Consider the following 14,268-nt stretch of genomic DNA (forward strand, 5'->3'; position numbering starts at 1 on the left):
CGCTTGTAACCGTGGTCCCTGTGTTGTGGTTCAAGGCTCTTCTAAGGCCATTGTGGAAATAGTCTTGCTCTATATTTCACTGGCTAGTAGAAGTACACAGGAGAGATGCTTCTTTCAACGATGGAAGATGATTGAGTTAGCTATCAGTAGCAGCATTAAGTACCAGATTGGCAGAAGTACTTTAACTTCCAAACCATTGCTGAAGTCAAGAGGAACCATGTACTTACTGCCTTTGTGGAGCTGTCTTTGTTGGCTTTGCAAGCCTAAATTGCACAGGGAAACCTCTCCCTCATAGTTTTGAGGCTTTTTTTAATGTCTGGTTGGAAGAACACAAAATTGCCGCTTGGCAATTTTGAGGTGTTGGCATAGGGGGAATTTCGGTCAATATGGAAAAGGGGTGAGTATAGCTTTTTCTTTCACTGTATCTCAGATGTCATAACCTTGTCTTCATGGTAGACTGACTTTTCTGTGTTTCATATGCTTTACCAGTGTGATTTAATCTTGTAAATTTTCCTGTAGATTATCTCCCCAGGTGCCTTAGAAATTAATGTGACCCATCTGTGTTTTGCTTTATGATAGTTGCCTGCCCTTGCAGAATATCTTTCTTCATGATGAAGAAATCTGTGGTATTCATTACTCAGTTAAGAGCTAGTTATGGAATTGATGTTGTGGGTTGTGTCTGAATAACAGTCTGAATTACTGGTTAATCATTTTGAAGCTTATATTCTCTCTGTACTGGCAGATGGCTAAATTAGGGTGGTGAAGAGAGTTGTAAGCTCTCTTTCACACAAGTAGTATGCCCTAAACTACCTAACTTCAGAAGGGAAAGGGAAGCCTGTAAAGAGCTACCCCATTTTGCCTATGGTATGTTTTATTTGAGGATTTGGTGCCATCCATTTTGGGTGGGTGGGCCCTTAGTGTAGCCTCATCCTAGTGTTAGGAGCCCTGTGGTGGTCTCTCTTCAGTTGGATTTACTTAATCCCTTAGTCTCTAAGGTCCGTAGCCTTTCCAGGAGTAGCAGTGTGTGCCCTCTGTCCTGTAGCAAGGAGGTGTTTCCTTGCAGGGTGAGCAGTACTCTTTCATGTCAGGGCTGCCTTCAGCCTTCCTGGGTTGGGAACACAGCAGGGTGAGTGTCTGTGTGAGAACCAAATGCTTGGGGCATCTAATGTGTTTCTCAAATGTGACTTCTTGTGCCTTTGCACCTCTTCACCTTCTGGTGATTCCTAGCATATTTGGCTATCTTCTCTCATCCTCCCCAGATGATTTTGCTCCCTTTTTCACTGAACATTAGCGCGCTCTGGAGACTTTATTGAATGATCACGTAGTGAGAGCTCTATAAACCACTGTTCGCTTTCTGTCTCTTCTCATTTTGTTCCTTTGTTTCAATTTCTGATGTTTTATTTCTGATTGGTAAATGTCTTCCTTGTCTCCCATACTGTCTAAATTTTTTTTTTCAAGAACAATTTTTTTTTTAAAGGTTTACTAATGCTGTTACTTCTTTGATTTCTGGTGTTTTTTCTTTCTCCTTTAAGAGCAATCTTATTGTAGATTCTCAAGCCCAGAAGCAGTGGAGCTCTTGACTCTTTGGATTCTGAGATTTGTGGCATATGGGAAATGGATAGGACTGCGTAATACTCATTTTACTTTATTTTTCTGGTTAACTAAACAAAATGTGAAAACTTTCTTCTTTTTTATTATACCAGATCTCAAGGCCTTATTATTTGATATGGTGATTCTGGTGATGATCTCAGTGTACTTTTTCATCTCCAGTGTGTGTGTGTACATTTTTTTAATGACACATGTCAATATTTGAACATTTTTAATTAGAATGCATTTCTTTAAAAAAAGAAGTATTTAAGTTTGAATTCATGGCAGTTGATATTATGGACTAAGCCTGCTATAAACTAATAAAATTATTTAAATAAAAATAAGCATATTTTTAAACAAAAAAAAGTGACACATGAGATTTCTTAATTGGAAAAGTTTGAAGGATGCAGGAGGAGATTTTTTTTTTAAAAAATATCTTACCACCTGAAGTCAAGAAATTTTCAGCCATGCTTAAACAAATTTGGTATCTGAGACCCATTGATTTCAACTCCAAGTGATTTCTGTGGGAACTGGGTACTTACCTTGCATAGGCCTTCTTGAAAGTTTCTTAAATACTGGTCCATTTGCATGTTTAGGTGCTGAAATGCCTCTGTCTAGCCATTGTTTTCAATCTGCCTTTTTGCTGCTAAAGCGAATTATTTCCTTTGGTCTCACAGGAGAGACTATTTGAAATGCAAACATTTTGAAATACAGGCTGGATACTTTTTTCTTTATATAAGGCAGTTTAATCGACTGAACATTTTTCTGTGGCCTATTTCTCATAGGATTCTAGTTCATCCTAGTGGAGCTTGAGACAAAGCACGTGTGTAAGCATGTGTGTAAATGTCATGTAGAAAATAAGAAATCTAATAAAAATGTTTTAATAAAAATGTTTAAGATTTTGAATAAATACTATGTTTTAAAAATAAGTTTATATTGTGAATATAGATACAATTGTATCTTCCTGTTATGGAAGAACCTCAAATTTAGCGTAAATACAGTGGTTAACTGTAAATCAATGTATTTAAATAGCAAAAATAGGTGAATGAGAGTCAGGCCTTCCTTTAGCTGTTTTCCTAAAAAGTACAAATGAAAAGCAGGATTAAAGTCAATAGTTTAAATCGAAGTTCCACACTTGCTGTTTTGAATCATGATTAACACTGGTGATTTAATCAGTGATCACTTTAATTTAAAACTAACTACTCGTGTTTGAGGCCTAATACACGTGTGCTTTGAATCTTAAATTTTTTTTTGCAGGCCATGTGCAGAAAACATTCATAGTAAATTAGCTGAAACTGATTTGCCGTGGGAAGGTGCTCCATTTTTAGGTCATCCTGCAGGCACATGAGTACCACGTCAGTCTTAAAGGTTTTGTCCTGTTAGTTTTGCAGTTAACGAATGTAAGGTTTTCTGTGTTGTTTTGCAGAACATCATTCTCTGCTCTGAGGATATTTTCAGTCAAATCTCAGGCTGTCTGGCTGATGTTGACAATGGTCAGTTACCTGAAAGTAACTTGTTCAGAATATGGCCAAGCCCTGTGCTCATCTGTAGGTTCTGGTACACAGTCATCAACAACAGGGTTATTGATCCTTTCAGGTCCTTTCAGAGCAGTTTTTTATTAAGGTTTTGTTGTTAGTTACGCAAGAGGGCCTTCATGTTACACACTACTGGTTGTCCTTTAGGTGTGTTGACTAGGTAGGTCTTAAAATTACTTGATGCTTTAGATAAAGATGTGCTACAAAAGCTCCTTCCTATGTTACTTTTTTTAATACCTTCTGATTATTATGTTGGGATTTCTTTTCATTCTTCCTAAGCTTATTATGGGTTAGCCATAAGGCTTTTTTGGGTTTATTGTGTTTATTTGGGCCAGATGTAGCTACCCCTTTACACCGTGTGGCATTCTTCCTCCACAAGTTGCTCCCATTGTATCTTAGAAGGCAGTGTGCAGGGTGATAAAAGGAAGGGAACTGGTTTATAATTTTACAGGACTTTACTGTTCCTCTGCTGTTACTCTCTATTTACAGACATACTGGTAGGTTTTAATTCTACCTACCAGTAGAATTGGGATTGAGAAAAGGTGTTCTCTTCAGCGTCAAGCCTGCAGCCTCCACTTTCTAACGTTACCATTACTCTTTTTTTAACCAACAAAAACCTTTTCCAAAATACTTAATGAACTTGCTTCACAGTTTATTGTCAGTATTGTAGGCTCAGTTGTCCTTTCTCAGTCCTGTCTTTTCCTGATGTTCAACACTTACACTCACAAGCCTGCATAGTTTGCAGCAAATTTGTGAAGCCTTTTGTCCAATCTGAAACTTCTTTGTCATTTGTAGATTCTTTAGTACTTTAATTATTGTTGCCTATGAAGTGTCCTTCAAGCTTCAGCTGGAGCAGGTAGTGTTATCAGTTCATAAATACTTTACAGCATAATTTGATTAAGAGGCTGAAACTTTTTTCGGGTAAGTACCTGAAACTGCAAATCTGCACACTCTTTCTCACTGTAAAACTGCAGTGAGACTCTGCGCTGGTACAGCCTATGTACACCGCAGCACCAGAGTAGGTAGTGCTCTGGAGGTGAATATGGGTGCTTGTGCCAGAGGTGTAGACCTAGTGCTTAGCCTTTGCTGACTTGCAATTACATGAAGGTTACAAATATGATTAAATCTTTATTGTATGATTTTAGGTTTCTGCTGACTTTTAATTTCTATTAAAGCTCTTACAGCAGGAAAATACTTAGACTTCCTGCTGTGTGCTCCCATATTGCTCCTTTGCATCCAGTAATTTCTCGATGGTTTGCTTGAGCTTCTCCAGCTTTCTTACCTCAGTATTTACTTATTGTCTCTGTTCCTTCTTACGTTGCGGTATATTCTAGCAGCCTGTGTGTGGGCAGCATAGAGAGATATGCTAGAATCTAACCTCTCAAACGACAACAGGCAGTACTGCAGAGGGAGAATTCCAGGAAGTATCCTGTTTCTTCTAGAGAGACTAAAACACAGCAAGAAAAATCCAAAGGGAGCATCCTAGGGCATGAAGTCCCAGGATGTTGATGTGAGACTTTCGGAAAGTGTTAAGAGAATCTAGGAATTTGCCTTAATAGAAGCCTCAGATTGGGTTAACAAGGAAGAGGGACTTTCAGAATCTCTTTTACATGGTACTCGTAGTGCTGACTAAAAAGTAGTACACCAGATTGCAGCTCAATTAATTATCTGAATTATTTATCAGTTGTAAAATGTAGATTGCTTGCACATAAAAGGGTTGCGAGTCCAGGAAATGTCTCCCACTAGAGCAGTAGGCCGGGAAGATTATGAAAAAGATGTTAGGCTTGCCACTAAGTTATAGGAATTTGTATTTTTCCTCTCTCATTTCAAAGATTGTCTTCTTAAATAGCATGCAATGCAACACACCCTTCTCACAGCAAATGCAGCTCATAACAATTCCTGTGTTGAGAGTGTATAAAGATCAAGATTTTTTTAACTTGTCAAAAAGGCCTATTTTAGCAAAAAATTTTCGAAGTTGAATATGGTAGTCAAGTGATTCTTGATGTTTTCAATGCCATATTTAGCACATAAATGCATGCTGGGTTTTTTTTTTTAATTATTACAAGTACATGGAGAGGCAGCACTATTGTAACACGAATGGTAGGGCCTGGCTCTTGCACATGTGCAGCTTTGTTGATGTGTGGATGTCAGAGAGAGGTTTGGTGCTGCTCTAGTAAACTTGTTTAGGGAACCCAGTACGGGTTAGCTGCAGGATCAGGGCCTGATTAATACCTACTAAGATAGCTTGGTTACAGTATACATTATGCTTTACTGTGTGCTTTGTGTTTTGAACATGTCACAATGGCCTGATACTAGATTTAGCCCCTGTATGCTTGTTTTGAAATGTCTAAGCCCAAAGTCATGGTGGTGATTTTAAGAAATGGTGTTGCTCTCACTTTTAAGGCTTGTTCCAGCTCTGCAGATCTGTGAAATGAATGCTGGAAACAGACATGAGCTGTCCTTGCGTACATTGTTTATCTGCTTAGAAAGTCTGAGGTCAAGTCCTGGCTCCATTACACTGAAGGAAAGTTTTGAATTGATCTCATTTGTACAACAGTTTCACCTTGGTGTCCTGATCTAGGCAGAACTGAAATTAAAGGTTGCATACCAGGGTTTGGTTTTGATTTCTGGGTGCGGATGCTCAGAGTATTGACTGAGTAGCTCTCTGGAGGTCCAGATACAGAAATAAGAGCTCTTATCTAAATGAGGGCAGAGGTTAGAGTGAAACCTGTCCAAGTGGCAACTGAGGCAGACTGAAATTAAGTATGTGGGATATTTTCAAGTTTTTCAGAGTGCCGTAAACAGGCTTTGTATCAAAACCAGCTTTGATTTCTGGTTTAGCATTGGTAGAATCTGGGTCCCAGGATGCTCGCTGCAGCACTGTGTGTTCTGTTTGTGTGTATGTATGCATATAACTCATAATTTCAAAACACTCTGACATCAGGTACTGAAAGGGTGCATGATTCAACCAGTGAGCTCTTACTGCTATTTTATATTACCATTTGTGATTTACTTTGTGGTATCTGCTAGAATAATACCAAAGCCTGTGGTAATCTACTAGAGTGTAACTAAAATCAGAGTTTATAAATGGAAATGCTGACACAACCTTAAAGGGGCAACCTCAAGTGCTGTTCACCATCCATTGTTTGCATTAGCTTAGCCTGAAAATGCATTTTTTTCCTCTTGCAGATTTTGTCCTTTCCCATTTGCCAAACATTGATTTCTCCCCCCCCTCCCCGCCCAAGTCCTTCAGTTCTAATGGAGCTTGAAATTAAGGTGGCTTTATTTTTCTGTTGCTTCCTTGTTCACCCTAATCAATGATGCCAGCACAGCTGTGGGGACCTTTTAACCATTGCAGAGCCAGGACAGTGAATACAAGAGGACAACCGTCTTCCTTTGTTTTTCTGTGTTTTGTTTGGTTTTTTTTTCTTCGGGTAAGTTGTTGGCTGTCAGTTTCTGCATTGCTGCAGTCGGAATAAAAAATATTTTTTGCAGTCATAGTTGTGAATTCCTAAAAAGCTGTAGAAATGTCATGCTCCAAAAATACCTCTCTACAAAGGTTCTCAGAAGTAATTTTTTTTCATCCCATTACTAGTGCATGCTAGTATCAAACCCTGTGATCTTCTTTGCTTAGGTTGTCTCATTGATTTCATTCAGGATTTGATCCTTAATGTATACATTTAGGCATGTAAATCAAAAATATAAATACCCTGGTAATTAAACGTGGCCAGAGGCAGTTTTAACATAATTGAAAGTGGTGATGTGGAATGAATATTTTAACATGCAGCAAATGGAGCGAAGGGATGTGGAACATAGAAATATAAATTACAGAAACTTTCTCATGTCATTTCTAACGTGTTTGCATGTGTCCCTTCTTTTAGGTAACGTGTAACAATTTTACATAAAACTCTAAGGGAAAACTGCAGCCTGTCAGTGACTCTCTGCTGGGTGATGAGGCTTGCAAGGGCTTCCACAGCCTGCAGCCTTGCCGAGGCAGCTGGGGGTTTGTAGGTCTGCCTGCCACCTCCTGGACACCTAGAGTCTCTCAGGGCCCCTCAGAATGAACAGGTCATCCCTGATCCTCCCAAGGCCCCTGCTGATCAAAGAATGCCCTGGGACATGGCGAGGTGTGTGTAGACTCTGGGGTGTGGCTGGGGTTTAAGAGTGCGGGGGACTCTATTTCATAGCCAGCATGGGTCTCTTGTTGGTTTTGTTTTGAGTTTTTTTTTTTTGTTTGAAGTTAAAAACAAAACAAACCACAAACAAGAAACAAGCAAACTCCAAAAAAGCTCCTTTTGGCATCTGGCAGGTAGGTGAGTAACACTGTATGAGAAGGGAGGCGAGGAGAGAGAAGCCCAAAACATTGGGAATGTATTTGGGGTTTTGGGGTGTTTGGTTTTTTTGCTTGTCCCTCTTTCCTTCACATGCTTAGTTTACATCTTGGCAATCTTCTCTAGTTTTCATTGGTGATTTTATAGCATGATTTAGTAGTGCAGTTTTAAACCACCCTGGCCTTATTAACCTTAAAAAGAAACACAAGCATGCCATAAAAACCGAAACCACGGCACATTTAATATAGAATACACTATGGTGTTTAGTTGGACAGATTAGTCACTCAATAAATGCTGTGATACTGAATTATTTCAAATTCACTTTGGTTGGCTGCCTGCTAACTGGAGTAGTTATCTGGTCATCTTCCAGTTCATCAGGGTTCTGATCATGGATTCCTAACCCAAAGGGGTTAGGAACAGGGATAGAAGAGACATGATCTGCCTCTCTTGTTTACCCAAGATGAAAGAGAGAGTATGAAAGGGACATTTCAAAACTTCATGCTAATGCAAGGTCACAAGATGTAAAAATTGAGAACTCTTGTTCTAGTAGTTATGTTTATTGATCTATTTAAATTCTGTTGTGTCCTGGCACATTTTATATTTCCTGTCTGCTTAATCCAGATATGTTCTTTGCATCTCAAATAGGTATGACTGTAGACTTTTAATAAACATGTTTGAAGTATCTATCATAAACATCTTAAAACAGGACCAGATTTTGAGTTGTAACACTTCATTCTCCCCCTCCCCTTTTTTCCTCCTTATACTGTGTAGCTCAGCTCTGTGATGAAAATTGTTCCAATTCCTAATTGAATGTTAACTCGTACCCCGGTAAAGGAGCAAATATGGTATAAAATGCAGTTTGGAGATCATGTAGTCAAAACACTGCCTCTCCTGTGTTGAGGTGTAGACATTTCATTCTCTCCTTTTAAAACACCATGTGTAGCTGAAACTCTAGAGCAAAGATTGGCTGGTGGGATGTGATTATCTGAGTTAAAAATTCACCAAGACCCTGCTTGGAGCAATGTTAGTATTGCAAGAAGTACTGTGGGATCACTAATGACTCTCAGGATCCTTGTTGCATCTTACCAGGAGGACAGCACTTCTGGCAACACAGTACCTCTTAATGTCACGCTGTCCTATTAATATAGTGCTCGCTGAGGTCTTGTATTGACTACTGACCTAGACAGTGTGTGCTCAGCATGTGCAAATGAACTGTTGGGGTTAGTATTTTCATGGTGCTGGAAAAATTTAGTAGAATGGTTTCACCTCTGTGGTTATACAGATTGGTGAGAAGAAACAATGCTGAGATGCAAATTCTTTCAACCTGGCAATTTGCCACCTCCATGTATCATGTGATAGAGCAATTACTTGGGCTAAAGAGATGGTTTGTTTTATTTAAGGCTCAAATGTAACTTTTGCAATGCACTGCTCCATTTTGTTTTGCAAGATACTGATATTTCCATCAATTTGGAAACCGTTACAAAGAAAGCATAGACTTTATGGGAGAGGATTTGGAGATTTCCAGTACCTTGATTATAGCTCTGAAATAAAAGGTCTGCAGGGCCATGCTTGAATTTAACAGTGGAACTGGTTATACACAGAAGTGAACCCAGTTCAACTTTGTTGCATCTAAAGGGGGGAAAAAGTGTGAAAAATCAAGAAGCTAAATTAGGTTTCTAAGATATTAATAGTATTTTGGATAGTAACACTATAAAACAGTCTGGAGTGGTTTTGTTTGTGTTGGGTGTTTTTTCTCTTTTTCTTTTTTAATGTATTTATTTTTGAAGCGATCCAGTTCTTTCCTGAGTGGACCATGGTGTGTCCTTCTAGTGCCTCTGTGGAAATAGGAAACAGAGACACTGGGCTTTGGGAAACCCTGCTTATAGGCATGTGGAGGCCTGGTGGCTGGCAGGGACTTCTCACAGATGGCAGAAGCTTTCAGTGTGTGTTGTGCTGGGTTTGAAAAATGAACGTTTACCTATTTATGTCAGTATGGCTTTTCAGTTCTTACTTCTGAAGAGAAGAAATAAAAATTTCCCAACTGCAGTAGGAAAAAAAGAATTTTTGATCTTCAGCAAACTTTCTGAAATGGACAGAGTGGCTTGGAGCTGATCTGTATGAAGAGAGTTACCTTTCTCCTGAACTATTGATTTTGATTGTGTCTTTATTACTTAAGCATTGTCTTGAGCATCTTCCTCAAGTAATCCCTCATGCTGCTGTGAGCTGTACAAAACAAATTGCTCTTTCATGAGGGAAGTTTGTAATGTGAGCAGGCCGGACTGTCTTGCTGAACTCCTGTGGTCGCAAACAGCATAAAACCCTGGGCACTTTCTTTCCAGCAAGGCTGTTCATCAAATCTATAAGAAAAACCAGCAGCTGCTGCGGCTCTCAACTCCCTCTCCTCCTTGGAAGCCCCCCTAATTTACTCAGGCCTCTTGAAAGTGTTACTCATGAATTCTGCTGGGCTTTATAACTAAACGATTTGCGTAATTTAACAGTCTGGGAAAGTCCACAGGTATATTGTTGTGCATGCCTTCCTCTTCACTGTAGTAATTAGTCAGTTTGGCTCCACATCCAAGAATCTTAATACTAGGCATTATCAAGCTTTGGTTTAAAATAGTCACAAACTAACATGTACACTGTTTACCAATGCCCGGGCATCAAACTGTGGAAGTACTTAAGCTTCTCCATGCAAAACGGCAGCCTGAAAATTTGGCAGTTTGCAGAAGAAATGTTTGGGTTGTGTGTATGGATATTTAACTTTCCTTTTTGAAGTCAAAATGAATTCTTATTCCTGCCAAGATATGCTCCTGAAAGAAAGTTACAGCCTTTTGAGGTGGAACTAAGGACACATGCATTTGCTTCACTCATTTAGATCTTTGGCACAACTTCTGTTCTTGTGGCATCCTTCCTGTTTTCTTTCCTGTCCTTTATCTCGCATCTTTTTTCCACTCTCATGTTTTTTTTTTCCTTATTCCAGTTGTATTTATTCCCTTTGCTTTCTTACTTTGGGTTCATATATTACCTCCTTTCCACTCTTTGCTTGGGTCTGTGCTTTGAGAATATTTTGGGTGCAAGAGGGTTATTTACTTACTTTGAGCTAAGTCATTAAACTCCTGTTTAAACAAAAAACAGTTGTTGCGAAATGTCTCGTGTTGGTTTTCTGTGCACATGGAAACGACCAAAAGAAGCTTAGGAAGATGAGTTGAAAATTTTCTATACCGTTGCTTTATTTGTATCTCAGCAAGGACACAAGATGCATGGTGCTTCCACCAGAAAGGATCTGCTTATGCAGCATTTTGAACCACAGCTAACAGATTATTTTTTTTACTTAAATGGAACAGCATGCTTAATTGTTGCTTGGTAAAAATGGCTTGAGAAGGTTGGAGAGACTTAGTTTTTAAGTAACTTTATAGAGTATAAAACAGCATGTTGCCAGCTTTTGTGACTGCAGTGCAAGTCTGTGTGGACTGTCCCTTTCAAGCACCAATGTCTGGATTCTGTGGTATCTTAGTCTTTATTGTGGGGAAGGGGAGGGAGGTTTTCTAACCTGTGGTATTTTTGAGGGAGCAAAGGGAAGGCTTGCCAGTGTTACGTGAGTGCTAGATGAGGAAAGACTGTGTGAACACATCAGTACTCAATTTCAGTTTCACCAGTTTTGTTAAACCTTTTTGAATGGTTCAACTGGCTGTCTTAAACCTGAATTAAAGATGTGGCATTAGCTGAAACTATATTTGTCAGAGTTGATTTATTAGATTGGATTTGGGACACATCTATTCAGTTACCTTTATGTGCTCATGACCAGCACTGGATAATTCAGAGGAGAAACACTGACAAAAGTGTTCATGGGGATATATGCTTGCTTTATTAGGCTTCACCCTGTTATCTAGTGCTTAGAGATTGGTTAAAACCATGAGGCATACAAATGATAATTCTTTCCACAATTTTAGTGTTAAATGCAGCTCTAGATATTGTTGATATCCATATACATACCGAGTCAGTTTTTAATCCCATTATGTTTTTGGCCTTGCCATCCTCCTGTGGTAGTAAGTTCCACAATTAATTACAGATTGTGTTTAAAATTTATTTCCTTTTATTGGTTTTTAAGCTTGGCATCACTTAAACAGACATCCTTTCCTGGATTTCTGGATTTGCCCTTTCTAGATCACATATTTCAGACTTTTAAGTACCAGCACTTATTTGGTTCCTTTTTTTCAATGTTATCCATCCCAAAAGTGTTCCCATCTCGTGTCACATGAGGGGGTATGCATGGTTTTGCTAATTCCCCAGATCTGTCCTGCAGGTTTTCTTTTTGAGAGTGGCTGTCCAGCTTACACCATGATCTTGAGAAAGCCACATCGTTGTTTGGTTTCTCTGATAATAAAGTTCAGTGTAGCCAAACTCAGTGTGAAAGGCAGAAGTAGCAATCTGTGAAGGATTTGATTTTAATCCTAGATAAGTAGGAGTGCACAGGTGGGGATACCGTACAGTATCATGACAAATCCTTATCTCTAAATGTGTTTGTTAGCCAGTAGGATTCTTTGGGCCAGATTCTAATGTACGAGAAATGACATTTCTGAAGAGAAGTGGGGGAGGAAATGGAGAGGAGAGAAAAAAACCCACCACATTTCAAATAGATGAGTGGGAACCTGCATGTTATCTCCAGATCCTCTCAGTAGTAATTGATTTTTGCCTGCTATGGTTACCATATAGTGACGCTGAAACATTCATTATTTCTTTCCTCTCCTGCCCAAAGGCTTGTAACAGAAAATGGCATGTTTAAATCCTTTTACTCTGTTAAGTAGATACAAAAACCTAAAGGCTTTAATGAATCTGAAATAAGCACTAATCTAGTAGTCAAAAGGCCTAAGAGACCATGCCCGTCTTGAGGTCCTAGTGAAAGCTAAATGGTACAAGCTGGATGCAAAGACCCCGCCTCGCTGTGGAATTACACATTTGGACACTGTATTTGGTTTTGGTTTTTTAAATAGAGCTAGCCCTGCCATATTTCTCTTCTTGGTCCCTGTCTAGCTTGATTTAATTTTTTCAAGGTTAAAGATGGCTTATCCAGAAAATTTTGCAGCTTATTTCTAATGGTAAGAAGCTTGATTACTCAATAGATACAGTGAATCAATATTGCTTCTCTCATTTTTGCTTTGTTATTTGACTTGAGGTTAATGTTTTGGCTTCATATTTGCTGGTAGGATGAAGTGCATGATAGTGCCATACATAATTAGTTAATGTGCTGTGCTAAATGTTCCATTTGTGGCTTTGTACCTTTAGATGCCTTATTCTCTACCTTTTCTAATGGTCTCTTGATTTTATTTTTTTTTTTCCCCTCTTCTGAGGAAAAACTTTGCATCTTCTCAACGGTTTCTGCTTTTAATAAGCTTGTGATTTAGTGAATTATGGAAATAGGCACTCAAGGTGGACGCATTTGCCTTGTTGCTGGAACAGGGCAGAGCTGAGCTGGGAAGGGATTACCATCAACTAGTTGTGTAAAATCTTTGGCTAAGAGTTGATCTATAACTTGTCACTCAGTTACATTCCTGTGAGTCGCTGTAGCAGAACTGTTAACTCCTTTCCTTCTTTCCTCTGGGTTACCGTATGTGCTCGCTTTTTCCTTGCGTTATCTGAGCCTTTTACATTTTCTTTCAGAGGAATCTCTCCAGCATACAAGATGTGTTAGTGCTGTGTCATTTGAAAGCTGTCAGAAGGCAGTTAGGAACCTCTAGGCTGCCCTCTGCCCCTTTGGTTAAGGTAGGTCCACTGAGTCAGCAGGGCAGTCCTCTGTATGAAAAGAATCGGGGCTTGCCTTGACACTTAGGGGTCAAGCTTCTTGCTGACACTTAGGGGTGCTGGGTTTGGGGAGGAAACATTGCATGTGAGCCCGTCCGTCCCCAGGAATGCCAGAAATGGCATGCCTTTTGCAGATCATCACCAGGAAAAAAGAAGCAAGTCATGCCTTTTACTCAAAAGTTATCCCTATGATAAATACCCAAAGCTTACTTTGTGGAGAAATAATGTCCTTTTGCAGCAGGACGGATCTCCTTCTAGCAGTAAAATGAGCGTTAGGGGATTTGAACTTGCAGAGTCTGTCTTAAGGGCAGGATTTTGTTGTTTGTCTCAATAGATCTATCTTCTCTTAATTGTAGGTTTGCTCTGTATGTCTCACAAGATTTCTTCCTCAAACTCTTCTGGATTTGTTGCCTCTTAAGAAGTGCCTGTAACATTTTCTCTTTCTGAGATGAAATACTAATTTCAAGCCAATATATTATGTGTTAGCAATGCATCCTGGCAACAAATGTTGCTTGAAATCACATATTCTGAGAGGAAAGTGGGAAGCACAATTCAAAGACTCATGTTGTTGCAGAGATGGCTCAGCAGAACATGTTGCATGTAGGAAGTGCCCTTGTGGATTCAGAGAAGGTTCATCTTGCCATGTCAGGGGAGTTTCTAAATCCATTGATTTTATGCAGACCTCCGAGGTGGATCCTCTTTCCTTCAGCACCCCTGGTTGTCATCTACCGGAAAGAACACACCTTGGTTCTGGGATGTGCAAATCCAGTGTTTGTCTTGTTGTAAGCATGCTGGATGGTTATGGCCATCTCACACCAAGGAAGATGGTTTAAGCTTTCCCTGTTTCTCTAAAGCCCATACCATTTACATGAATACACTGTGCATAAGATGTTCTCTGCCTGGTATGTGGCCACATGCATCTTGGTTTGTAGGAGCATGTGTTTAACTGGTTTCTTGAAACAGAATTTTTCTCTGATGCTTTATATGAAGCTTACTATGGAAACTTTGAAATTAGG

General features: G+C 39.3%; 1 protein-coding gene across 3 annotated transcripts in view; it reads left to right on the plus strand.

Moving 5' to 3' along the window:
- Positions 1 to 14,268, plus strand: part of NUP93 (nucleoporin 93) — a 91,550-nt gene that overhangs the window by 8,514 nt on the left and 68,768 nt on the right. The window lies entirely within an intron of this gene.

The sequence above is a fragment of the Phalacrocorax aristotelis genome, chromosome 8, assembly GCF_949628215.1.
Source record: "Phalacrocorax aristotelis chromosome 8, bGulAri2.1, whole genome shotgun sequence".
NCBI classification, from domain to species: domain Eukaryota; kingdom Metazoa; phylum Chordata; class Aves; order Suliformes; family Phalacrocoracidae; genus Phalacrocorax; species Phalacrocorax aristotelis.